The following is a 25,786-nucleotide window of genomic DNA, read 5'->3' as shown; positions in this document are numbered from 1 at the left end:
GCAGTAATTCTTTTCCCATCCTTCCAATTGTTGAGGTGAGACATCTCTTGTTCTGAGTCTCCTCCTATCCCAGATCAGACCTAAGGTAACTATTGACCAGGTGATGTTTCAGCATTCTAGGAAAATGACCAGTGGAGGGTACTTTTGATCAGGTGATGTTTCATTATTCTAGGAAAATGACCAGTGGAGGGTACTTTTGATCAGGTGATATTCCAGCTATGAAAATGACCGGTGGAACCTAGAGCATAGCTGCTCTGAGTATTTCTATCACCTGCAGAATGTCTTGGAACATCTTGTAGCAGTCAGAGTACTAGACTCCAGGTCAAAAAAGACTTGACTTCAAATTATGCCTCTGTATTTTCATCTGTAAAATAGGGATAATGATACCTGTACTAAATCTCTGGTTTAGGTAAGATTAGGTATAGAATGGGTTTTTGTAACCTAGCCTGGTGTAAATTCCATTTGAATATGTATTGAGCTGATTAAAGGCATTGTGATGCAAGGGTAAGGGGATTGTCTTTGGAATCTGACGATCTGGATTTGAATCCTAACTTTGCCACCCCCTGTCAGTTTGATTTTAAGCCTGAGAATCTACATGAGCTTTAGTTTTCTCTTCTGTAAAATGTAACTAATCTCCAACATGTCTGTTCTTGGACCTCAGTTTCCTAAAATGTAACTAATCGCCAAGGTTCCTTATCACTAAATCCGATGAGGCTACTTTTACCTTAAACATGATTTCTCTGAAGGGAAAATTAGTGTATTATAGATCACACTAAGGTTTGACACAAGCCATGTTTGACTAGAGAGGGCAGGCAATTGCAGGATCTAGTTTCTTCCTAAAAAACAAAACAAAACAAAACAAAAAAACCTCATTCAGTGATTAAAAGAAATAACAACAAAGCACTAATTATATACAAGGACACAATGTGCTTTGTTATGAAGAATTTTTTTTCAAAATGTAAATGTAGGAGAAGAAATAAGATATTCATAAGAAACAATTACAGAAGAGAATATGGAATTTTCATAGAATTCATAGTGGTCATTTCATAAATAAACCTAGAAGGTCCCTCCATTTTACAAATGGGGAAATTGAGGACCTAGGAAGGGAAGTGTCTTTCTCAGAGAGGTTTGCATACCAGTATATTCAAGGCTGAGCCAGTACTTGAACCTTTTTCTCCTGACTTGTTTCTCAATAGTCTTTCCAGTGTGTTATTCTGTTTCCTTAGTCCTGCCAAGGTGTTGTTAAGAGACCATAGAGAGGACATTTGGTGTTGGGGTAGGAGAAGGGATGGACAGGGAGGCTGTAGGAGGACCAGAGAAGTGTACCTCAAGCAATGATATTTTCTATGTAGGAGATAAAATGATACAAAAAAATTTTATAAAACTACAACTTATTCTTTAAAAAAAAATCTCAGGTTTCAATATCCCTAAGATCATAGGAATAGACCACAATTTAAGATCAAAGACTGCTGAAGTGATTTGTTTTTTACACTGACCTGCAGGTATTTTAGGGGGTGCAGATCAAAGTTATACTCCACAAAGGCCAGTCCAAGGTTTGAGAAATGCTTTAAACACATCAGATCTAAGAAAAATCATTCTGTATGCATAGCTAGCTTCTTCGAAAATGCAGAGACATAGAGTAGAGTATGAGCGTTTGAGTATTAGAAAGGTTGACAGCCTTTGAAGCTGTACCAGGCTGCTCCTGCTCAGACTTTGAAGTTCAGAACCCAGGGACTTCAGGACCAGGTTCATTGTTCTTCATAGAAAGTAATTTGTTTCTTTGAACTTACAAAATATATGAGTAAAATTGTGGCATCAGTTTGATTGAATCAAATGCTTGAATATGGAAATAAGCATCAGAGATTAAGGTAGGTGCCCTTTACAGGGCTGCCTTGGTAACTGGCACAAAATAGAGAACATGTTTTTTTTTTTTTAATGTGTTCTCTTGAGAGAGGAATTGTGGTGTAGGGAGCATGGTGGGGTAGTATATCCAGAGGACTGGATTTGGAGTCGAGACCTAGGTTCAGATTTGGCTGTAGTGTTTACTACTTCTGGGATCCTGGATAAGTCATTGACCCTTTTGGGGCCTTAGTTTTCCTCATCTGAAAAATAGAAAGATGGTGGGTATTACACCCAATGATCTCATGGTTCTCTTTTAGCTCTAAATCTTGAAACCTAATGTGGACTAGAGTTCATACTGAGCTGGTTTCCTCCTCATCTGCCCTGCCTCCCTCACCAAGTTTTTTCTAAAGTGCAAATGTGGGGAGAAGGAGAGAAGCACGACATATATACATACATGCCTGCTTGTCTTACAGTGGCGAGGCACTGAGTCTCCAGAGTCAAAGATCTGGGTTTTAATTCCCCTTCCAGTGTTTACTACATGTGTGGTTTCGGGCAAGTCACTTCATCTTTGTGGGTCTCAGTTTCCCTATCTGTCAAATGAGGAGGACTGGATTACATGGCTGCTGAGACCCCTTGTAGCTCCCCAGTGATGATCCTATGTCCAATTATATCACTACCATTCTCTAAGTGTATATAGGGCTTCGTTCTTTATCATTTTGTTCGATCAGAGTTAGAAACCCCTATGGCAGCAATATTGCCAAGTAATGAGTATTTCATTATGCTTTTTATTTCTTGAATCTATAGGTTTTTAGTTTTGGATGGAAGACCAACCATGATTTATTTTTTGTTGGGGGGGAGAGTGGTTCATTCTCCATCATCACCCCCACTCCCACTGAATGCCAGCATCAACAGAGACAGAATTTCATTACATTTATGACCTGTAACTCTCTGCTCCTTCCCCTTTCTCTTTGTCTTGGCTGTCTATACATTGTGCTGGAGAGAGGAGAGGGAGTTGGAAAGCATCCTCCCATTGAGAAATTTACATAGTACAGCTGGAGGTCTTAAAAAGACTTTCGGAAGAGGCCAAATCAGATGTAAATCAAAGGCAGGGAGATGTTGGAGTTGACCTCTGGCTGGCCACAAGCACAGAATTATTCTGGGTTTGAGGTCTGGGGTGTGGAGGGATGGTGTTTGTCCTCTTCTTTCTGGAGGAGCTGCTGTCCACAGGGAGCCAACTTCCAATTCATTTTGGTTCCGTTCAGTTCAATCATCAAACATGTATTAAATGCTTCCTGTGTGTAAGATCCTACACATGACTTTGTGGATAGAAAGACAAAAAGTCTCTGACTTTATGTGAGCTTACTTATATTGAGGATACAATATATATGCAAATAATCATAATAGCTGACATTTATATAATGCTTTAAGTTCTTTTAAATATTATCTCATTTGAACTGTACATCAACCCTGGGAGGTAGGTAATTATTATCCTCATTTTATAGATGAGGAAACTGAGGCCAACAGAGGTTAAGCAACTTGCCCAGGGTCACACAGTGTCTAAGACTGAATTTGAACTTGAGACTTCCTGACTCCAGGTTAGTTGGGGTGGGGTGGAAAAAAACATGAATAATTTAGAGAATCTGGAAAGACCTTCTGAAGGAGGCAGCTACTGAGCTGAGCCATGAAGGGATCTAGGAATTCCAAGAGGAAGAGGCAAGAGCATCCTAGGCATAAAGGTGGGGTGGGGTGGTCAGTCTGGAAAGATAGGTTGGTGTTTATCAAAGTGAAGTGCTTTAAATGTCAGAGAAAAGAGTTTACATTTTATCCTGGAGGCAATTTTAGGGCTGCTGAAGCTTTTGGGGAGACGGCATGGCCAGGCCTGTGTTTCAGGAGCATACATCTTGCAGCTATGTGGACTGAAGAAGATAGAGAGATTGGACCAATTAAGTTATTGCTGGAGGCCATGTGAGAGTTGATGAAGGTCTGAACTAGGGTGGTGGTCATGTGAGTGAAGAGAAAACTTGTCCATTTATTAGATGGGGAAAGATGAGGGAGAGGGATGAGTTGTGGATGGCTTTAAGTTTTTGAAGGGGATGATTGGAAGGATGGTCATGTGGCCTTGACAGAATTGGGGAATTTAGGAAGATGAGTGAGCCTGGGGTTGGGGGAGAGAAAGCTTGATGAATTTCCTTTTGGCCATGTTGAGTTGGAGATGCCCATAAGGGGTGTCCAGCGAAGACTTGGTGTTTCAGGATGAGAACTCAAGAAAGGTGATCATCTGCATTGAGAGGACAGTTTTAATTCATGAGAGCCAATGACATCAACAAAAGTAAGTTTAGATAGAGAAGAGAAGGGGGTCCAAGACAGAGCCCTCAGGTTCATCCACAATCAGAGAATCAGCCATGAGTTGTAACTGAGAATAAAGAACAGAGGCAGTTGAGTTAACCCAGAATCTGCATAATTTAGATATGCAGAAGTGTGGCAGAAAATTACAGTGATGTGCCTGACCCAATTGGAGAGTCATTTGGAGGAAAAAATGCCCTAGAAGTCCCATGATAGTATTCCCATATCTAGGACCTAGGTTAAAACAGTTGTAGTTCCCTCTGGTGACCTGCCTTTTTACACATGCCATTCTTTTCAAAGCCAGGAGGAAGGGCTAAATGTTTGGACATACTGGCATTGTAATGGGGGGAGGGGGGAGGGATTCCTAACGATTGCATTATGCATTGTGCCTGAAGTCTGGGACCTCAGAGGCACGGGGAAACTCACTCTCAGTCATCTAGTCCAGTCCCTTCATTTTGGGTCAGCGAAAGGAAGCAACTTGACCAACAACGCTAGTTAGAGGGTCTGTTTTAACTTGATTCCTAATCCAAATACAAGTTGGCCGACATTTATTAAATGCCTTCTGTATATAGAGTACAGCCTTGGACTAGAAATAGATACAAAGCTTAGATAACGAGAGCGTTCCAGCCTTGAAGGAGTTAACAGTCTACACATACATCATGTCTGTACCTTTCAAAGAATGTCTTTAAAGTTTGCTAAGTGGTCTATTTTTTATCTCATTTGAGCTTCACTACAATAGCTCAAACTTACATAACTCTCCAGGTCTTAGAAAGCACTTTTCTCACAACCACCCTGACATAAGCAGTGTCAACATTAATATATACCTCATTTTACAAGGGGAAACTGAGCCTCCCAGAGGCAGAATGGCGTGTCTAGTTTTCACTCATCTAGTCAGTACTGAAGCTGGGATACAGACTTAGTTTTTCTGAGTCCAAATCCAGTGTGCTTTCTCCACTAACACAGCAATCACATTCCCATTTCGTTGCCTATGAAAATATCGATGCATGGTAAGTTGCTTGTAGAGTAAGACAGAATTCAAAGCCACTTTCAATCACTTTCAAAAACACTTTCAGCATGTTGAATCAGTTGCATATTTTGGGCTGTTGGCTTTGCCAAGTAACCAATGTCAGCATGTCAATGGCCTCTAGGGATGTGACCTGAAATGGTATTTGGACATTGTAGGGTGATTTCTGCCGCGAATCATTGGTTCTCTGAATGACAGGACCCAGGTAGAAGTAGGGTGTTGCTGGTTGTCCAAGATGCCTGGGCACATTGCCTTTTTGAGTCTCTTGTGAGGAAGTACATGGCTCTTGGGCCCAAAGGGCTTATATTTTGGTCTCTGTGGCTTGGAGAGGAGGAAGCAGACAGATGTCAATAAGGCCGGAAGCTAAGCTAGGGAAGTTGGTGAGGTTCCGTTCCTAACTCTCTTCCCCCACCCCCCTTCTCATTCTTCTTTATTCTTCACCCTTTCCTACTCTTACTTTCTCAGTTTGTGCTCTATTCTTTCTCTTTCGTGCTAAGGTGGTGGTTGATAAAGGCTCATTGGTAATGATTTCTTCAAAGGTGATGTGATATACTAGGAAGAGTCCTGGCCTGAGAGTCAGGAGACCTGGCTTCTAGCCCCATATCTGCTGCTCACTAGCTGTATGAGTGTAGTCAGGCTGCTTCTTGGTCTGGGCCTCAGTTCTTTCATATCTGCAATGGTAGGGGCTGGAAGAGGGGTTAGAAATTGGATTATTACATCTGTAAGGTTCCTTTCAAGCCTAATTATTTAATCCAATAATAATTTACTTTATTTAAATTACAGCTTTTTCCTTGGGGACAATATGATGTAATGGATAGAAAGTTAGCTTTTGAGTTAGGAAAAATGGAGTTCAAATCCTGTCTCTGAGACTTATTGGCTATGAGACCCTGGACAAGTCTCTTAATCTCTCAATGCCCTTGACAGTGCTCAGAATTGCAGAAAAGATGCTGCTCATTTGCTTTAGGAGTTTGCTGATGAATTCACAATTCTAGCCAAAATATTTTCCTAGGAGACTTTAAATACTGAGAAAGCTTTTAAGATGAATTGAAATGGTTGGGTAGGTAGTGATACTGGTAGATGCTGCTACTGGGGGAGACTGAGGCTGAGGCTGGAAGACCATTTAAATTCAGTAGTTTTGAACTTCTGTAGGGTTAAAGCCCATCTGGTGGCTACACTAGGTCTGGTCCCAACATGGGGCATGGGTAGGTAGAGGTGGATAGGATGGAATCAAACTCCGGGAGCAGGAGCAAACTGGCCCAAATCAGAAACAACAGGTCAAAACTCTGGTGCCTGTCTGTCATCAGTGGAGTCAGGCCTGAAATGGCTGTAGTACTTGCTGGGGCATGGTAGGGAGACCAAGACTCAAGTAGGAAAGCCCACCCAACAACAAAAGACCTCCCCACTCCCAAGGAAGTGTGTCATGTGGGGAATGATAGTCAGTGGGGTGGGCATTTTGGAAAGGGGGATCCTTTGTCCTGCATTTTTCGAGTCACACTTGTGGAAGTGGTTACCTAGTCTGTCTAGGTAAGACCAGCTCTGAAGGAGGGGTGGCTGGGAATGATGTGAAATTGTGTATCCTAGCACTCCCCCCACTTTAGACTATAAACTCCTTGAGGGCAGGGACTGTCTTTTCTCTTTCTTTGCATTCAGAGCACTTAGCACAGTGACTAGCACTTACTAGGTTAGTTCTTATTAAAAGCTAGTTGACTGATTTAGGAATGAATCTTTGAGTGTTTAGGGCTGAGTACTAGGGCATCTGGGTGAGATGGAGTCTAGAAGCTGTGAGTTCACAAATTTGAAAGCAATTAAAGACTCCTTTCCTCATCTAATATTGCAAGTAAAGGCTGTCTTGGTATTTCATTTTGGTCCCAGCAAGAACATATTTTTGCTGTAATTAGCCTGCCTTCCAAGTCTTGGCACAACTTCTGGGACAGTCTACAGCCCATAAGACAGGAGGATGACTGATGTACATTGCCCAGTTTCTGTGGGGCACTAATTCCCAGGATCCTGGTAAGTTTCTTAGTGTGAACACATTGTACAGAAAAAGGGGTGGGTCACATGGCTGGTGATTACACACATCACATGTGTAGAATTATCCTGACAGCATCTTTTTTTTTCTCTCCTATTTCTTCTTTCTGTTTCCTCTCTTGCAATAGGAAGAAAAAGAAAAATACCCATTTTGAAGAGACTTCTAAATGTGAGTACCATTTTTCTTTGGCTTTTGTATGACTTTTTGCAAGTTTGTGCCAGGGTTTTTCCTTGTTTGTTCAAAGTCGAAATGATTATTTTCCCACCCCTTCCCAAATGATGAAAAAATATGCTAGGCAATGGGACAGCCTTTTGCTTGAATCTTTGTCTACACAGTGCAGAGTAGTAGGTTCTGCAGGTAAGCTGGATCGTGTAGACTACCGTTGAAGGTAACCAGGACCGTCGGACCCTGGCTTTCCTTCAATTCTCTGGGCAACTATAACTACAAAAAATGATGGGTGTTAGTGTCTTACCGTATATTTGTCAGTAACTTAAATACTCAATAGGCTCCACCTCCTTCCTTAACAATAACACCTTCCCCTTGAGAATTGCCTCCAATATTTCCTGTATATGGTTTGTTTATATAGAGTTGGTGCAGGTTGAGCAGCACCAGAGCAGGAACTGTCTTTGGCTTTCTTTGTAGCCCTAGCATTTGGCACAGTGTCTGGGAACACAGTAGATGCTTATTAAATGCTTGAGGCAGCTAGGTGGCTCAGTGGATAGAGCTCCGACCCTGGAGTCAGGAAGACCTGAGTTCGAATCCAGCCTCAGACACTTACTAGCAGTGTGACCCTGGGCAAGTCACTTAACCCTATTTGTCTCAGTTTCCTCATCTGTAAAATAAGCCGGAGAAGGAAATGGCAAATCACTCTCGTATCTTTGTGAAGAAAACTTCAAATGGGGTCACAGAGAGTCAGATAGGACCGAAATGATTCAACAACAACAAATGATTATTGATTTGAGTTGACTAACATTCTACGCCACAAGGTCTCTTCAAGTTCTGAAATTCTGTGAGAATTATGAAACCTATGGTTATATGTTCCTTGAATTGGGAGATTGAGTCCATTTAGCTTTGTGTATTTTCAGGTTTAAGTGTGAAGAGAAGAGTATCCTTTAGACCTGTGATACAGTCCTACCCTTTATTTGAATGGCTGGCCTCCAATTTAATCTCAATTTGAACAGTTAGCTTCTGCTTTGGTCTCTCTCTGCATTCAACAAACACTTAACAGGTCCTGTCAATGGAAATGCAACAGTGTAGAAAATATTTGTGTTGTTTGTGACCCTGGACCTCCTTGGCACAGCGTCTAAGCCTTTAGTTGGCTTGGAAAAGCTACTGTTGCTCAAGACAGTCTAAATCCCCTAAATCCATGCATTTGTATGTAGTGAATCCCCCCTCTGCCCCGTGCTGAAGAGCTTACGTCCTTATATTACAGTTATATGATATTGGTGTAGCAACTTCACTGGTTAATATGTAGCGAGAAGAAAACAGCTCAGTTGTAACAAAGCACGTTTAATATTGTGGAACTGGAATGTTTTTGCTTTCTGGTTTTACATAAAAGATGGTTGTGTTAACGGACCCCATCAGCCCCTACTTCTTCAGCCGGTGGTTTTGTGCCAAAGAACAAACAAACCAAGCTGTTGTTTTCTTCAGGGCATTTCTTTTTTCCCCTAAGTTAGAAGGGAGCCCAGGTCCAGGCAAGGATTGTAGAGCACAGACACGAGAGCTAGTTGGGACCTTAAAGATTACCCAGTCAGAAGATCATCAACTTTAAGCTGGAAGTGGCATGAAACGACATCTGGTCCGACACCCTCATTTTCTAGTTGAGGAGATCATGTCCAAATCGGTTGTGACTTGTCTGATGATACACAGGTGTTAAATGGCAAAAGCAGCATTTGAATGCACGTCTTTTTACTTCAATATTTCTGTAGATTTAGAATCTGACCTCAGCCACTTACTAGCTGTGTGACCGTGCACAAGTTACCTAACACTGTTTGCCTATTTCCCCATCTCTAAAATGAGCTGGAGAGGAAAATGGCAAACCCCTCCAGTATCTTTGCCAAGAAAACCCCAAATGAGATCACGAAGAGTCAGACGTGACTGAAACAACACCACCACCATCAAGGAACAGAGATTCTGAAAAATCACAATATCTCAGGGCTGGAAGGGACCTGAGGGGCCCATCTAGTTCAATGTATACTCTTAAGTTTCCTGTCTATGACACACCCACACTTGTAACAATAGATTCCGGGCCATTGTTTTCAAAAGGGGAATTCTAAACATGCTTTGAGCAAAAGCAAGCAGTATGTGGATTCCTTTGGGGGGGGGTGGGGGAAAGAGGAGGTACCAGTAATGTGGCCCTGTTATAAGATCTAGGGCATTTAGTTTTTTTTAATAGTCACATGACTTTCTAGTCCTATTTGCTTCCCAGCAAAACTTAACTACCTGGTACCTGGGATAATTAAGGTGAGTATCAACTCTATAGACACAACCAACTCTAGGAGATGAAGTATTCAAGCGTGAGCCCCTTGGGGGGAAATCCATCCTAGTCTAATCCAATTCAACAAATATTTATTTATTTCTTTATATTTATTCCCTTTAAATTTGTTTTATATATACTTGTATGACCTGTTTCGAAAGTCTAAGTGAGGTTTCAATGTATTTGACACAAAGGTGTTTTTGGCAAATGAAGCAGAAGGTGTGGAGGGGTTGCGGTTGGGGAGGGAAGATATGCTTCTTTCCCTTCTGTGAAATCTCAGATTTTTTAAAGTAATACATAGGAGAGGTGTAAAACAAGCGCTGAGACTGCCTTAATTTTCTTGTCTTCTGAAAAGAATGGACAGGGTCAGATTGGATGTATCTATAGGGTAGCAAGCTATTCCCAGTGGGTAGTATGTGAGTGTGTATGTGCAGGTATATGTGTTTGTATACATGTATGCACACATATGCACATGTATGTACATGTGTATATATGTACATGTGTTATGTACATATATGAGTAGGTACACGTGTGTGAATGTGTACCTTGTGTGCGTATACATATATATGCACATGTGTGTATATTTATATGTGTATGCATATATTTGTGTGTGTGTTTGTAAAAGGGAGGATAAGCTGAAGGAAATAAGGCTTTCAGAAATTCCCAAGTCTCAGGAGTGTAAGCTTTCAGAAGAGAGAAGCTTCTTAGCTCTGTGAACTCTGGGAAAGGCGTGAGTTCATTCTGCCGACTGTCAGAACAGGACTTCACAGCAATGTGAGCTCCTAAACCCAGGAGCCCCGACTGTCCAAACTGAACATGCTGAAGATTTCACAGCATCCTTCCCTGATGTTGCAGGAAAGATGCCAAGGTTTCAGAATTTGGGGATCTGTGTCACATCCTACAGTTATCACATTTTTCCTTCCTGTCTGACACTCTTTTGTCTTTTTAAAGGTCCATAGAATTAGAGATGAGGAGAAAAAGAGGAGAGGGAGAAGAGACTGAGAAACCGGAAAGAACCTCAAAGGTTGAAGTCCAGTCCCTTTATTTTACAGATGAGGAAACTCAGGCCCAGGAAACTAAAATGACATACCCAGAGTCAAGCAACTAGTAAGTGGCAGAGCCAGGGTTCAAAGCCATATTCTATTCTACGTCTCATTCTACATTTAGTGTTCTTAATACCATACCATAAACCTCTGGTAATACCTACTGAAATAGCTTTCCTTAGGTGATAGTGCTGAGGAGGAGCCACTTATGGGGGGCCATCTTAGCAGTTCAATTTAAAAAACATTTATGAATGTTTTACATTCATTACATTACGTTACAAGTGCCTCTTGTATAGTATACAATTCCTGGGGAATACAAACATGAAAAACAATATAGACCCTGCCCTCAAGGACTTTATCATCTACTGGGAGGGTGTATAGGATGAGCACAAGTACATATAATGAAAAGTAGAATGTGATAAGGCAAAACAAAACAAGAATCCAGGAAAGAACTGATATAATTTTAATTCCTACAGCGAATTATTTTCCATTTGTGCCAAACTCTCCCATGAAAAAACAACCTCTTCCTTCCCATCCTTAACGAGAAGGGGTCACAAGTTGTGATTGGCTAGTGGATTTGTCATTGGCTCTTGGAAGAGTTAACCTTGTGAGTGTACATACCCATTTTTCATGGAGCAAAATAGAGTTCATTAGTTCCTGTTTGGTTCTGACCGATTTGGTTCTTTCCTTCACTTGGATGAAGTACAATGTAGGATGTTGAGTGGTATATGGAAAAAGCACCAGATTTGCAATAAAATAAGACTTGAGCTCTTATCCTGGCTTTGCTATGTGACCATGGGTAAATCACTTTTCTCTGGACTTCTATTTCCTCCCATAAAACGAAGAAGTAGAGCTGGATGATCTCAAAGGTCCTTTTGAGTTTGAAATCCTATGATTTATAGTCTCTCATTAGCTTGCTGTGTCATCTTGAGTGAATTCCTCGTCTTTTGGGAGCCTCATGTTATTTAGTTCAAAAATTACAGGATCAGATTAGATAATCTCATAAGACTTCATTGCAGTTATAAAGTTTTGTGGCTATGTAGTTACCTTAGGGTTTTTTTTGTAATTGAACTTAAGCTGAAATAAGGGGTGGTGGATGCAGAAGCTCTTGAAATAGGGGATTTGCCTTGGCTTGCCCTTTGGGCTAAAATGTATGCTAATATCCACCTAGTTTCTAGAATCTAGCATCTCTGTAAATGAAGTCATCCAGATACCGTAGTGATCATCTGATGATTAGATCTTAGAACCCAAACCAGGGACATCTATCTGAGCATCTTTTAAGTGTCAAGCAACTCTTCTAAGTGCTGGGGATACAAAGACTGGGACAAGAAAAGAATCCTCACTCACAGGAGACATACAGTCAGTACTAGACAGCTAAACTCCTTAGGTCTTACTCCAGTGAGCTATTAAATATTGAGGGTTTTCCAGCAGTCAAAGCCCATCTTCCATCTTGCTTATGAATCTCAAAGTAGCTTACCTTCCAAGAGATGCTATTATTACTAAGATTACCAGGAACAACCTAGTATGGGCTAAAATGTCTCTCAGTTTTTGGATAACTAGCATTAGATCATTTCTGTGAATTCTTTTATTATCCTCTTATGGTGCCCAGTCAGAGCTTCTTGGCTGGTTTTCCTTCAGTGGCTGAACTCTGAACAACTTTCCTACTGTGCCTTCAGTGTCTCTCCCTTTCCATCTCTGCCCCCACCTCTGTTCCTCCCCACTTCTCTCTCCCTCTCTCTCTCCCCCTCTCCTCTTTCTCTTCCCCCTCCCCCTCTTTCTCTTCCCCTCTCTGTCCTTCCTCTCTCTCTCTCTTTCCCTCTCTCTCTCTTCCCCCCCATCTCTATCTTCAAAACATTGCTTCTTGTCCTGTCTTTTGATCAGTTCTTGCTCTCCCCTTCATCTATGTGAATACTTTGACTGTGTAATCCTGTTCCCTTTGACCCTTTCCTCTACTGATTAATTTACCTCCCTTGGTTTCTCCTCCACCTTGAACCCTCTTGGCTTTGACTCACCTTCCTCATCTGTGCCATTTTCCTCCTTCCTGTTCCTGCCCTCTTGTTTCCCTGAGAGAAACAGGTTTTGAAGACCAGGGCTGATTGGAATCTCGTCTCCCTATTTCTCTCCAGAGTTCCTAGAAGACATAATGAAGGTCGGTGATCATTTGGGGCATGTCAGACTGTGGGCCTCTTTTGAGTTGGCTGCTTCCTGGGCCTTCTGTGGATCCCTGGGGGGCCACCTCAAGGCCCCTACTGTCTCTAGTTATGCTGCTGGTTTTCTCTTGTTAGGTGTATTATTTATTAGTGTCTGGTCTCCTTTTGGTGCCTGCAGTTCATATTTTGTGCCATGGCAAAAGGTAGCCTTTTGGTGGTCTTTCTGCATGTGCCTATATTCTTCTCTATTGCCTAGGTTGCACATTAGGCACAGTGACCAGGGGATGGGTGGGAGCTGTTGGACGTGACCATTTTCCCAGTAATTGTTGCTTGTCTCTTATCCAGCTTCAAATCTTGGCTCTGTCAAGAGCTGCTTGACTTAAGTGAATTTTTCCTAAAATTGATGCTAATGCCCTTGAAGCCCTAGTCTTGATTCCTGGCTTTGTCACTTATTAACTGTGTGTCCTTAGGGCAAACAAACAATTTCTTGAAGCCTCTATATCTCCAACTGCAAAATGGGGGCCCACACCCTATCTCATAGGGTTTATTGTGAGGTTCATACGAGACAAGCTGTGCTAAGCACATTGTAAATCATTGAGGGTTCTATAAATGGGTGAAAACCTTTGTAAGTCTGGCCCTTGCTCTTAGCCCTAGAGTAACAGAGTGGCCCCATGAGGATCGACCTGGTAGGAAATGAGATCTGGAATGGTTCCCTGATGGAACTCCTTGAACTGAAGTCAAAACTGGTGCTCTTAACCTTTTCTTTTCTTCTTGATTCTTCATTCCTTCATTTTCATCCCGGCATCTCATAACTTTTCTTCAGAGTTGCTATGGTGACTAAAAAAGTTGGGGCTCTGATCTCTCGCTGAGGCTTGGGGTGTGTGGGTCCTCCATCAAGCAAAAGATCCTCCTGCCTGAGGGACATCTCAGTGCTTTGCTGTCCTCCATCTCTTTGTATCCATCTGCCAAAAAAAAGACCTACTTCTTAATGCCTGTGAAGAAAAAGCATCCTATGTGTAATGCACATTTGCTATTTTTTTAAAAGAATGCTCATCATTCAAAAGTCCTTTGGCAGACTAAACAGTTACTAATAACCAAATGGTTTTCATTTATCTAACTGAACTTCAGTTTGTAAAATGCTGTCCTAATGACCCTATGAGATAGGCAGTCAAAGTCATTATTTCCATCTTTATAGCTGAAGAAACTGAGGGAAATGACTTGCATAAGGTCACACTATGTTGGGGCCAAGCCTAGTAAAAAGACTGGTGACTGAGAGTCAAGAAGACTGATGTTCAAATCCCGTCTTAGATATTTAATAGCTGTGTGATCCTTGTACTCTGGGCTTCAGTTTCCTCTGATGTAAAATGAAGGAAATGGACTAAAATAAAGATCTGGGGTCCTTGAGCTCTCTCTGTCTCTCTCTGTCTCTGTTTCTCTCTGTCTCTCTCTCTGTCTTCTTCCTTCTTTCTGTCCAATAACTGTTTCAGTATAATTGGTTTCCTTTGTAATCCTCTGTATTTTGTTTCATATGTTTAAAAACATAATTCTGAGGAGTCCACAGGCTTCCCCTGACATTGCCAAAGGGGTCCATGACAAAAATAAGGTTCAGAATCCCTGGACTAGATGTCGTCTGAGATGTCTTCCAACTCTAGAGCTAAGAGCCCAGGGATCCTGTCTGTTTTTCTCACTACACAAAACCACACCACACAACACCACACCACAACAGACCCCACAGCCTCCTCAGATGAAACATGCCACCATCTTGTGATACCAATATTTATTATAGAGTGGACTTCAGTGAATGTGTTGGAGAACAATATGAGCTTGGCAAGAGTTTTAGTTACTGGAGAATGTAGTTCTAAGTGCTAATGTGAAGGTGGCTTCCCCTAGCAAATAACACCTGGCCCCTGCCCCCACACCAGGAATTCCCCACAGGTCTTTAGTAGTCAAGGATCTTCTGCTTTCTTCATGAAGTCAAGAATATTTATGAATGAGGGGGTGGGGAGCATTTATATACACTTATGCCAGTAGCCACTATGCTAAGTGCTTTATATCTTAATAATAATATACTAATATGATAATATCTTATTAATAATACAATAACAATAATAATATTTATATAGGGCTTTAAATTCTGCAAAACCCTTTACAAATTTTCTATCCTCACAACAACCCTGGGAGGTAGGTGCTATTATTATCCCCATTTTACAGATAAGGAAACCGGTCAAACAGGTTAAATGACTTGCTTAGAACCACACAGCTTTAAGTGTCTGAGACCAGATTTGAACTCAATCCTTGCTGACTGTAGGGTCACAGCTCTATTTGCTACACCACCTGGCTGTCAGATAGCACTCATATGTTTATAGGTGTATACATATATAAATGTGGTTCAGGAAAAACCATTTTTAAAAAAAAGTATATCCTGGCAAACAATATACTGTGTTTCTTGAATTCTATAATTGTGTTGCCTCTCATGCTTACTATGAAAGCTCTGAGTAATATTAATAACTGTACGATGATTCCACTGATTTGGAGATGAAGGTACATTGTGGTGCAATCCCACAGATGGGATTCGGGGAAAGAGGCCTCAAGTCTTGGCTCTATCATGAAAAACTTAGTGAGTGACTTTGAGTTGGTCACATCTATTCTGGGGCCCTCAGTTTTTTCTCCTTTGTAAAATGAGGAGTTGAATTAGACCAGGAGTTCTTAATGTGGGAGGTCTGTGACCTTTCTTTGTGTTTTGATAACTACATTTGAATATAATTGATCTCTTTTGTAATTGAATCTATCTTATGCATTTAAAAACATTCTTCTGAGAAGGGGTTCGTGAAGCTTCACCAGACTGTTCAAAGGGTCCATGCCACAACAAAAGTTAAGAACCCCTGGGAAGAATCCTTCCAACTCTGCCATCTGAGGCTTTTCTGAAGTGAGCTGTGGTGGAGAAGGTCTTGAGTCCATTCTAGAGACTGACCCTTCCTGACCAGCACTGGCTATTGGTCTCGATCAGTAGACTTTTATTTCCTGAGGGTCCACTCTGTGCGTGCATGGCCTTATGTCAGCTTGTGATTCAGTGAGACTTAGATCATTTGATCTCTGCCTATTTGAGAGCTGACTGACTAACAGAGGAATGGATTTCAATTCTAATTGCCAAGCATTGATTACACTTCTACTACGTACAAGGCGCTGTCCTCAGTGCTGGTGAGGAGGTTGGGAAATGAGTTAAAAATACTAGAGATATCTTAAGGCAGTGTGTCATGGACTGCCAACTGAGGGACACAGACAGAAGAGCTATGAGATTTTATAGAAAGGAGAGAGTCCAATGGGTAGGTGTGCTCCAGGAGGGCTTTGTGGAAGAGAAGATCTTTGCTTTAAGACAACATAGGGACTCTTCCTTCCCTACCCTATACTTTTCCTCAAACAAAGTCTGGCTGAAACATTTGAATCTCAAACCCCTTTTCTTAACTGAAAAACTGCTAGGTCAGTGGTCTCTCACCAACTAAGTCCCTCTTTCTACCATGTCTCATTCTTCTCCATTTTGGAGAAGAAAGATTCATCTGTGAACATTATCCTCTTCTCTGTTCTGCTTATGCACTTCATTGCAATGTCCTAAGAGGGCTTGGGATCCTTAGGAACTGAGCTGCCGTGGCTCTTGGAAGCTGTGCCCACACATACCAGATGCCTCCTGGTTACATTAGAGGGATCTATCAGAATGCTAGGGGTAAGAGGTAAAGTAGAAGGAACAATGTGACTGGTACTTTCTGAGGGAGGAATGAGTAGTCAACATTGCCCCTGGCCACAGAGAGTTCTTAGAGTGGGAACTGTGGTGGTCTGGGCCTCTCAAGCAGCTATAACTAGGAATTTGTGTAGCTGGGACATAAGCAATAGATGGTAGGGTAGTGGGCATTACAAGCACAGAGGAAAGTCCAACCTTGAACCCAACTATGTGCTGGTAGAGGGGGCACTCTTAGTTTTGTTTCATCTGGGTTGGTGGAGAGCAAAGTGGTCCCAGAATACTGTGGGGGACACGATTGACTCCAGGGAGAAATAGTTCATTTGAATCCTAAGAAATGATTGGGTCGTACAACAAATCATAGAAATAATCAATCACTTCATTCAAGAGAATGACAATAATGAGACAACATATCAAAACTTAGGGGATGCAGCGAAAGCAGTTCTTAGGAGAAGTTTTACATCTCTAAATGCTTACATAAATAAGATAGAAAAAGAGGAGATCAATGAATTGGATATACAACTAAAAAAACTAGAAAAAGAACAAATTAAAAATCCTCCATTAAACACCAAATTAGAAATACTGAAAACTAAAGGAGAAATTAATAAAATTGAAATTGAGAAATAGTTCATTCAGCAGTCCAGAAGTAGGAAGTGAAGGGGGCAAGGTTGAGCAGCAGCTGGAGTGCCCCAAGAAGAGTGGAAACCAAGGCTGTAGAGAATGTGGGCCAGTTGGTGTCCAAGCTAGAAGGATCCAGTTCTCCCAATTCCTAGACCAATATTCTTCTCATCACTTTCTGCTGCCTCATGTTGGGTGACATTTTGGATTCTATTAATGCTGGTTCTCAGGATCAGTTCTGAGTTACTTGGGAACTTAGACCAATAAATGACTTCACCTTAACTTCTCTGACAAGACAAGAGGACAAGCCTTTTCAGGGTCCTGAAAAGGGTCCTGGATTTCAAATAGGAGAACTTTGCTTGGAGTCTTTTGCTACCTAAGTGATAAGTCTCCCTCTTTGGGCCTCCTTTTCTCCATCTCTGAAATGAGGTGGTTGGACTGGATGACCTTTGAGGTTCCTTCCAACCTTAATCCATGATCCTTGGGTGAGAGATGTCTTCCACGAGTGAACTGTTCTTGTTTAACACCACTGGTCACAAGTATTCAGTGAGATCTCTAGAACTTAAATTCACAGTAGAATGAAAGAAGGAAGAACTCCTTGGAAAGTCAGAGATGGGTCTAAGCTTGAACAAGTTCTTTGTTGTTCACAGATAGATGTTAAATTTGGACCCAAATTCTCTTCATCTCATAACCTTTCTCTGAATTTTCTGTTGCTTCCTGATGCTGTCAAGTTCTTCCAGCCTGCCTGATTCCAATGCAACAGAGAAAAGCCCTGGATTAGCTACTGTTTTGAAAGTTTCTTAGTCACCTCAGCAAGCAGATGGTCTGACCAGGACACAGCTGATCTCTAAGGCATGGTTTTGTGGAGTGTGGGGTTGGGATGGGAGCTTCCACTCTTAGGGTTCTGCTGTATGGGAAGGATGCTTTTTAGTTGGGTCTTCAACCATTTGGAAAGTTTAAAAAGTTTACCAGTCTTTCAAGTCATGATGGTGTGGAGATCCCTCACTGAGGTGTTTTATCACAAAGGGGATTTTTTAAAAAATACCCCTGAACTTCTGAGAGTTGAGAATTAAACAGCCTCTATCTTGACCACAACAACTTAAGCTGTATTTATATTCTCACTCCCCTGTAAAGGAAGGACGTGTTCTGTGAGACAGCTAAATGGCATTGTGAGCTTGACTTCTATCAACCTTAGCTTCCTCATCTGAAAAATGGGCACGATAATAGTACCCACCTCACAGGATTTGTTGTGAAGATCAGTTAGTCAACAAGCATTTATTAAGGATTCGCTATGTACCAGGGAGTGCTGGGGATACAAAGAAAGGCCAAAACACAGTTCCTTTCATCAAGCGGCTCATATTTCTAATAGGTCAAATGAAATGATCTGTGTAAAGCAGTTTGTGAATTCCAAAGTGCTCTATAAATTATATTATTCTATAGGTGGTTAATAATCCGCCCGGGGGAAACTTAAGTCCTGAAGAGGATCCCACCTTTCTGAGGGAGCTTGGAGAAAGTGCTCTCTAGATTGGTTTCTGCTTAGGACCAGAAGAAGTATGTAAACTAAGCAACCACTCAAAATATAATAGTTGGAGGATTATAGATGGAGACAAAGTGAGAGTGGTACAGTACTTTTTCAAGAAAAGAGGACTTGTGTTCAAACCCAGCCTTACTGACTTAGTGACTTTGGGCAAATCACTTAACCTGCCTAATATCCATTTTCCATATCTGCAAAATTAGGTGGTTGGTGTATACTCTCTCAAGTGTCCCTCCCAGTTCTAAATCTGTGAACCTGTGAGGAACTTGTCCTGATGTGACTCCATCCTCTTTGTACAGACTCAACCTGGAGAATAACTGAAATGTTGAGGATGGAAGAAAGGGAACAGCACACCCAGTTTTTAAGGTCTTTACAGACAAGGTCTGTAAAGCATTTTGTAAGCTTCAAAAGTGCCATATACTTTGTATTTAATTAACTTTTGTTCTGAATGTGTCTTCCCAGTAGGGAGAAGCAAGTTCCTTGAGGGCCAGGTCAATTTCATTTTTATCTTTGCATTTCCAGCACCTCACAAATTGCAGGCACTTAACTAAATATTATTGACATTTGTTTGATTAAACAAATGTCAACCAACATCATTACTATTATTATTTGACCAGAAATGTGATTCGTAAAGAAATAGTTCACCTGGTATTTGAGCCATTTGAATAGCTAATAGGAAAACAGTCTGGCTAAGATAGAAATTGTGACAATGAATGCCCTCCCTATTTCCCCTTCCCCAGAATGATAGGAAAAAAGTTGCAGATTTGGTAGCCATTTATAGTAATGGCCTAAATCTTGTTTGTCTTATTTGTCCATAAGGAGTGAGAGAATTTTGAGATTGCCAGAGAGAGCTCCTTATGACAACATGTGATGCAGACAAGTAATCTGATTATTTTCTGAGCTTCAGAGAGACTTGTCGCTTTACTGAAAGGTCACAGGAAGAGGGAGGAAAGTGACCCTAGGACTGAATCTCCCCATGAGAGATGAGGCAAAGGGAGGGGGAAAAGAACCACTGATGGTTATTTTTTCATTCGTAGACAGGCAGCTTTGGAGGCCCAGCTAGGAGGGGGCAAATATTCTAGCTCAACATCCCTTTAGAAAAACTATGCAATCGAGAATAAGTCCCTGAAGTAATCTGTGCTTTGCTTGTAGAGATTTTTTTTTTGAGGCAATTGGGGTTAAGAGACTTGCCCAAGGTCACACGGCTAGTTAAGTGAGGCTGGATTTGAACTCAGGTCCTCCTGACTTCAGGGCCGGTACTCTATCCACGGTACCATCTAGCTGCCTTGGAGGTTTTTTTTTAAGGTCATAAAAATGATATAGGGACAAACTATCAGAGTTATTTTATTCACCAAGTTGAGATAGTGGAATGAGTACATTGTATGTGGGACAAGAAAAGTCAAGTTCAAATCCCATCTTAGACACTTATTAGCTGTGTGACCTTAGGCAAATCACTTAACCTCTGTTTGTTTCAGTTTCCTCATCTATAAAATGGGGATAATCATAATAACACTCACCTCTCAGGGTTATTGGGAGGATCAGATGATATTATATCTGGCAAATATTTAGCGTAGTGCCCGGTGCAAAGTAGGGTCTATATGAATGTTAGTTATTATTGTTGTTATTAATATTATTATTATTGGCTCCAAGATCCCTTCCTCCTCTAAATCCTATAATCTTATGATTACATTCAAGTGGTCAGTTGCATCTTGCCCATTATTTGGGGAGCCATAGATAAGGCCCTTTCATTAATCCACGTTGTAGCATACAGAAAGATCCCAGGAGGGGAAGTCAGTCATTCATCCTGAGTTCTAGACCCAGATCATTCCAGAAGTCTGACCTTGGAGAAGTCCCTTCCAATTGCTCAGCTTCAGTTTCCTCCAGCACGAGGGGATTGGCTTTGATTCTCCAAGGTCCTTCCATTTCTCAAGAGTATCCAAGTATATATTACTGTAATTGGAATTAGGCTGAAGAGAAGTTGCCTGGGAGAAGTTATGTTCTGATGGATAGAAGAGGTGATTTTTCATGAGCGTCTCAAAGCCTTCCTCTCAGCTGGGCTGGCTTCTGCTTATACTGAAAGTTCAAATGTTTACATGTAGATGGAGCTTTGAAAGTGATGGAAAACAATTTGTTCTCTGTATCAAATGTAAACTCCTGCCTGTCTTGAAAGGCCTTCCAGGGTCTGACCTCACTTTTGCTCTCCAGCCTTTTTCTCTCTGCTCTTTAAATGCAGTTTCCTGGCTCAACCTCCCCTCCAGTAATCAGAGTCCCCAACTTTCCCCCTTATTCCTTCTGGGTGTCTACACTATTTTTATGTCTCCCTACCCAGGATGAAGCCTCAAGATTCGATTCAAGTCTCATCTCCCCCAAGTCTCATCTCCTCCGTGGAGGCTTTTGTGGTGGGATGGGCCAGAGAACTTAGCCCCATGGACCTCATTTCAAATCTAAGCCCTGTTCTTTGACTGGGGTGAGGGAAACAAGTCATCTTCTCGTTTATAAGATGAGGAGTCCATACATGATCGCTAGTCTGTTCTAGCCTTCACCGATTTCCCTCACTGTCTCCTGAGTGCCTTAGCTTGTCCCATATAATTTAATTTCTTATCAGGATCATAGGTTTAGCCCTGGAAAGGACCATAGAGATTCATTTTATTGATGAAGAAAACTTAAGCTTCAAGAAGCTCGGTGGTCTGGCAAGCTTGCACGGGGGCATTCGTGCTCTCAAGGACCCATAATGAACAAAATGTAAGTCTTGTCTTCCAATCTAAGAGTATAAGCTTGCTAATGGCAAGGGACCATCGACCTTCTCCTTCTGTATCATCCACAGCCTGGGCCTGAGCCCATAGCAGGCTGTTCTATAATGTATATGCTGATTCTGTAAGCAATTTCCCCCTGGAAACCTAGCTTTTACTAACTCTGAAGATGAAGTCTATCTCAGTCCTGGCCCTGTCCAAATCACTTAGGACCAATTCCCAGTTAGTGAGGGTTCTCCAGGACAGCCAGTATCCAGCTCCTTTTATACACAGAAGAGTCACACACACCTCATAAAATTCTATTAATAAGGCGCATTATGATTCCGTGGTTTGAACTGTTTTAAGGGTTAGAGCTGAGCCTCCCAGACTCCTTATGCCCTGTGGCTTGGGGTAAAGTTCCTTGACACCTACTCCTCAGTTTCTCTATATTTTAACTATGATAACCTTGAAACAACCTGGAGATCGGTGCCCTTAATGAATAACACTCTTGGCTTCCTATGGAACTGACCTGTGACCCCTGTGAAGTCATAAGCCTAGCGTTACCTTGGAAACCATGGCTTGTGCTCTTGAAGTGATTCTATGGGGATACAATTTTTTTTTCCCCTTCTCCTTGAGTTCACTTTCCCTGGGTCTAATAAAATCAGGCTTCCAGCTCATGTTGATGGCTGCTTTGGGAATTAATTCTCCCTTCAGTTGATTAAAGTTTAGGAGACATTCTGAGACTCTCCCCCAAGAAAACTGAGTCACCCTCCACTCAAACCTTGGAAATCTCACACCATGTATGTTTTTGGTTTTGCCTCTCCAAAGGCAACCCCTCTCCTAGACAGAGCCCTAAAGAGTCTCTGAGTTGAGGGAGGGTGAGTTCCTGGGAAGTAATCGGTTCATTCCTTGAGTGCAATGAAGACAGGGCTGGTGTCAAGCTGTGTTGAGCTTTTGATTAAGAAATGCCCTGGAATCTGCTGGTTTGTGCCTCACTACCTCCAGGAGGGCATTCCAAAGGAAGGGAGGTCAGGTGAGTGAGCACTAACATGTTAGTAATTCAAGATTGTTGTCTTGATTGGAAGGGACAGGGAATAGAAGGGAGAATGGAAGTGAAGAAAGGAAGGAGGCCTGTTATAGGTAGGTAGTTCTAGGCTGGTGAATTTCAAGAGGGAGGGTCTAATAGTTTTACAGATTGGGTACTTTTTTTTTCTATGAGGGCAAGGAGAGGGGCCAGTCTAAAAATGAACTTTTGATTGGTATGGGGAGACATGCTGACTAATACCAGTAGAACGATAAGTAGGATTAGGTTTGATGTTGAAAGCCCAGGATTCAGATTCTGTTATCTGTTTACCTGAGTGATGGCTAAATGACTTCTCTGATTTGGTCCACAGTTTCTTAGGCTGCAAAATAAGAGGGTTGAGGTGGATAGGGGATCTAAGGGTCTCCCTTTTCTTTCTCCTTGAAGCCTAACAGTGTTTGTGAGGGAAACATACTTGACCAAGAGTCAGAGACCCTAGGTTCTGATTAGTAGAAGGGATGAGAAGGAGCAGAGTAAGATCCGAAAGAGGGGTCTCCCATCTCTAAATCTAGCACTTTTAAGTCTCATTCATGATCTTGGCTTTTAAAGTCAGCATGGTGTAAGGGGTTAGAGTGCTGAACTTGGGAGTCAGAAAGAACAAGTTTGAATCCTACTTTAGACACTCACTATCTGTGTGACCCTGGGCCTCAGTTTCTTCATCTGTAAAATGAGAGGGATGGATTTGATGACCTATTAGTTCTTTTCCAGCTCTGTACTGATCACCTCATTATTGCTTGTTAGGATTTTGCTACTGCAATATGCTATTTTTTCTGAGAGCTAGCTGTGTGACCTTGGACCAGCTACTTGGATGGGGTCTTGTCAAATGAGGTTCTAAAAGCAAGGGGGCAGAATGAGGAATCCCTTTTCCCTTTAAGGAGCATAAGACTCGTTTCCCTGTAGTGGTTGGGGATTGGGGGTTGGGAAGGAGGAGACTCTTTATCCTAGCCCCACACCCCAGAATATTTTTTCCATGTCCTGCTCTGTCCTGTACCAAGTCAAAGATTGGAAAGAATGTTTGTAAGAGAACAGTGTGGTTTGGTAGAGAGTGTTCCAATTCTGACCAGAGGACCTGGGGTCAGATCCCAGCTCTATTATTTATTACCTTTGTGCCCTCGGACAAAACATCTAATTTATTCAGGCTTCAGTTTCCTCATATGTAAAATGGAGGAATCAGACTAGGTGATCCCTAAAATCTATTGTAACTTTGAAATGAGAATAAGCAAATTTGACTTTTATCAAGCAAGTCATTTAATCTCTCAGTCTCAGTTTCCTCATCTATAAAATGGAGACATAATAGCCCTTCGGTCTTACAGGGCTGTTTGGAGAATCAAATCTCATAATATTTGTAAGGTACTTTGGAGATCTTAAAAGTTTATATGTATATGTTAGCTATTAATTGGTTATTAGCATTTCATTCTTGTCATCTCTGTCTGATGATGATTGTCCTATTACTGGTGATCAAGAACTCACATTTATGTAGCGATTGACAAGGTACACTCCTTATAACAATTGTGAGGTGGGACTAGTGTTATAGTCTGCTTTACAGATGAGGCAAGTCATTTCTATCCTCAGCTTTCTCATCTGTGTAATGGGGTAATTGAATTAAATAATATCTAAAGTCCATTCTTTAGTGTAGTTAGTGGATAGAGAGCTGCCCTTGGTCAGGAAGGAAGCCCTTGAGTTTGAGCCATACCTTTGATATATGTATGACCCTGGGCAGGTCAGTTACCCAGTGCCCCAGCTAACTTTCTCAAACCCTAATAACTTGCTGAGCACGTGTTGATCTCCATTGGTAGAGGGAGCTTTCACACTGGGAATCTCCTGTACTAATGCAATGATAGGACTGATTCCCCCACCCCCATCCCTCCCACACCCACACCAAATGGTCGTTCTACATATGGTCATAATAGCCAACATTTTTTATAGAACCTATTATGTACCAGGCCCTGTTCAGGTCTTCTGCCTCCAAGGCCCAGCATTTATCCACTGTGCCATCTAGCTCCTGGTTGGAGTTCATTAATTTTGCTTGAGGCAGCTAGGTGGCACATTGCATAGAAAGCACTAAGCCCGGCCTCAAGGAAGACCCGACTTCAAATCTGCCTTCTGAAGCTTCCCAGTTATGTGACCCTGGGCAAGTCACTTAACCTCTGTCTGCTTCAGTTTCTCAGCTGTAAAATGGGGAAACAAGAGCACTTCCATCCCAGGATAGTTGTGTAAGTTAATGAGATAATATACTTCAAGTGCTTAGCACAGTGCCCGGCACATAGGAGATGCCATAGAAATGCTTTTTTTCCTTTTCTTCCCCCTACCCACTCCCCAATCTCCTTTGGATTTAAGTTGGGAAGAATTTGTTCTGCTCTGATGCTCTGGTGGGATGGGGGCTTTGGAGTTTCTCTGGGTCTTACGCTGAGTAGACCTCATAGGGTTCCCACCTGGAATTTACCTGTGCAGAACTAAAGCAACGGCCACGTTGGGGAAAATCACAGAGACATAATTGTCTCCTGTGGGGTCAAAGGACTGTAGGGCTTCTGAATGAGGTGTTTATTCCCAATGAGGTGTTCTTACTCATACACTAAACACACACATACACACACACCAACACCCACCAACAACACGCAAAACCCTCCCACATTTAAGTCATTGAGGCTCCAGGTGAGAGACTTCCATTCAGAAGAGCCTCTCTCCGATGTTTGGTTCCACATGTCGGTGTCTGGAGTGAGAAAGAGCTGGGAGGATGTCAGCAGCTGTGGTGCCATCCTGTCCCATTTGTTAATCAGGGCAGTGTTTAAGCCCAAATCAATTTTTCTTCTTCAAAGTTTGGTGCTTGGCAGGACTTTGTAACTTGCCTCTCCCCTCTCTGGCTCAGCCAGTCAGTGCCCTGAGTGCCAAAGGGTTACTCAATCCCCGTGTTAGTGACACTACAAGTTTCTGGCCAGGGCCTCCCTCCTGGCCTTCTCCTCCTCTCCCTCCTCCTCCTCCTCTCCCTCCCCCTCCCAGGTCCCCCTTTCCTGAGTCAAGCTGTTTGAGAAGTCACACCTCCCCACAGGAGTCCTTATATGGAAGGTGCCAAGAGATTGGCTTCTCAAGGTTCACAGCAACCAGGAGCCAGTGTCCTCAGAACCATGTATCTCTCAGCTTTAGTCATAGAATCCTAGAATGTGAGAGCTGGAGGGGACCATAGAACAGG

General features: G+C 42.0%; 1 protein-coding gene across 4 annotated transcripts in view; it reads left to right on the top strand.

The window, feature by feature from the left end:
- SLC6A6 (solute carrier family 6 member 6) overlaps nt 1-25,786 on the top strand; it is a 137,080-nt gene that overhangs the window by 9,543 nt on the left and 101,751 nt on the right. For all 4 annotated transcript variants that reach the window (XM_027863999.1, XM_027864002.1, XM_027864001.1 and 1 more), the window contains exon 2: nt 7,366-7,406. The gene's annotated coding sequence lies outside the window, so the exon portion shown is untranslated. The remainder of the gene's footprint in view (nt 1-7,365; nt 7,407-25,786) is intronic.

The sequence above is a fragment of the Vombatus ursinus genome, unplaced genomic scaffold (assembly GCF_900497805.2).
Source record: "Vombatus ursinus unplaced genomic scaffold, bare-nosed wombat genome assembly UNPS02014773.1, whole genome shotgun sequence".
Taxonomy (NCBI): Eukaryota; Metazoa; Chordata; class Mammalia; order Diprotodontia; family Vombatidae; genus Vombatus; species Vombatus ursinus.
This window is presented reverse-complemented; position numbering and strand designations above follow the sequence as displayed.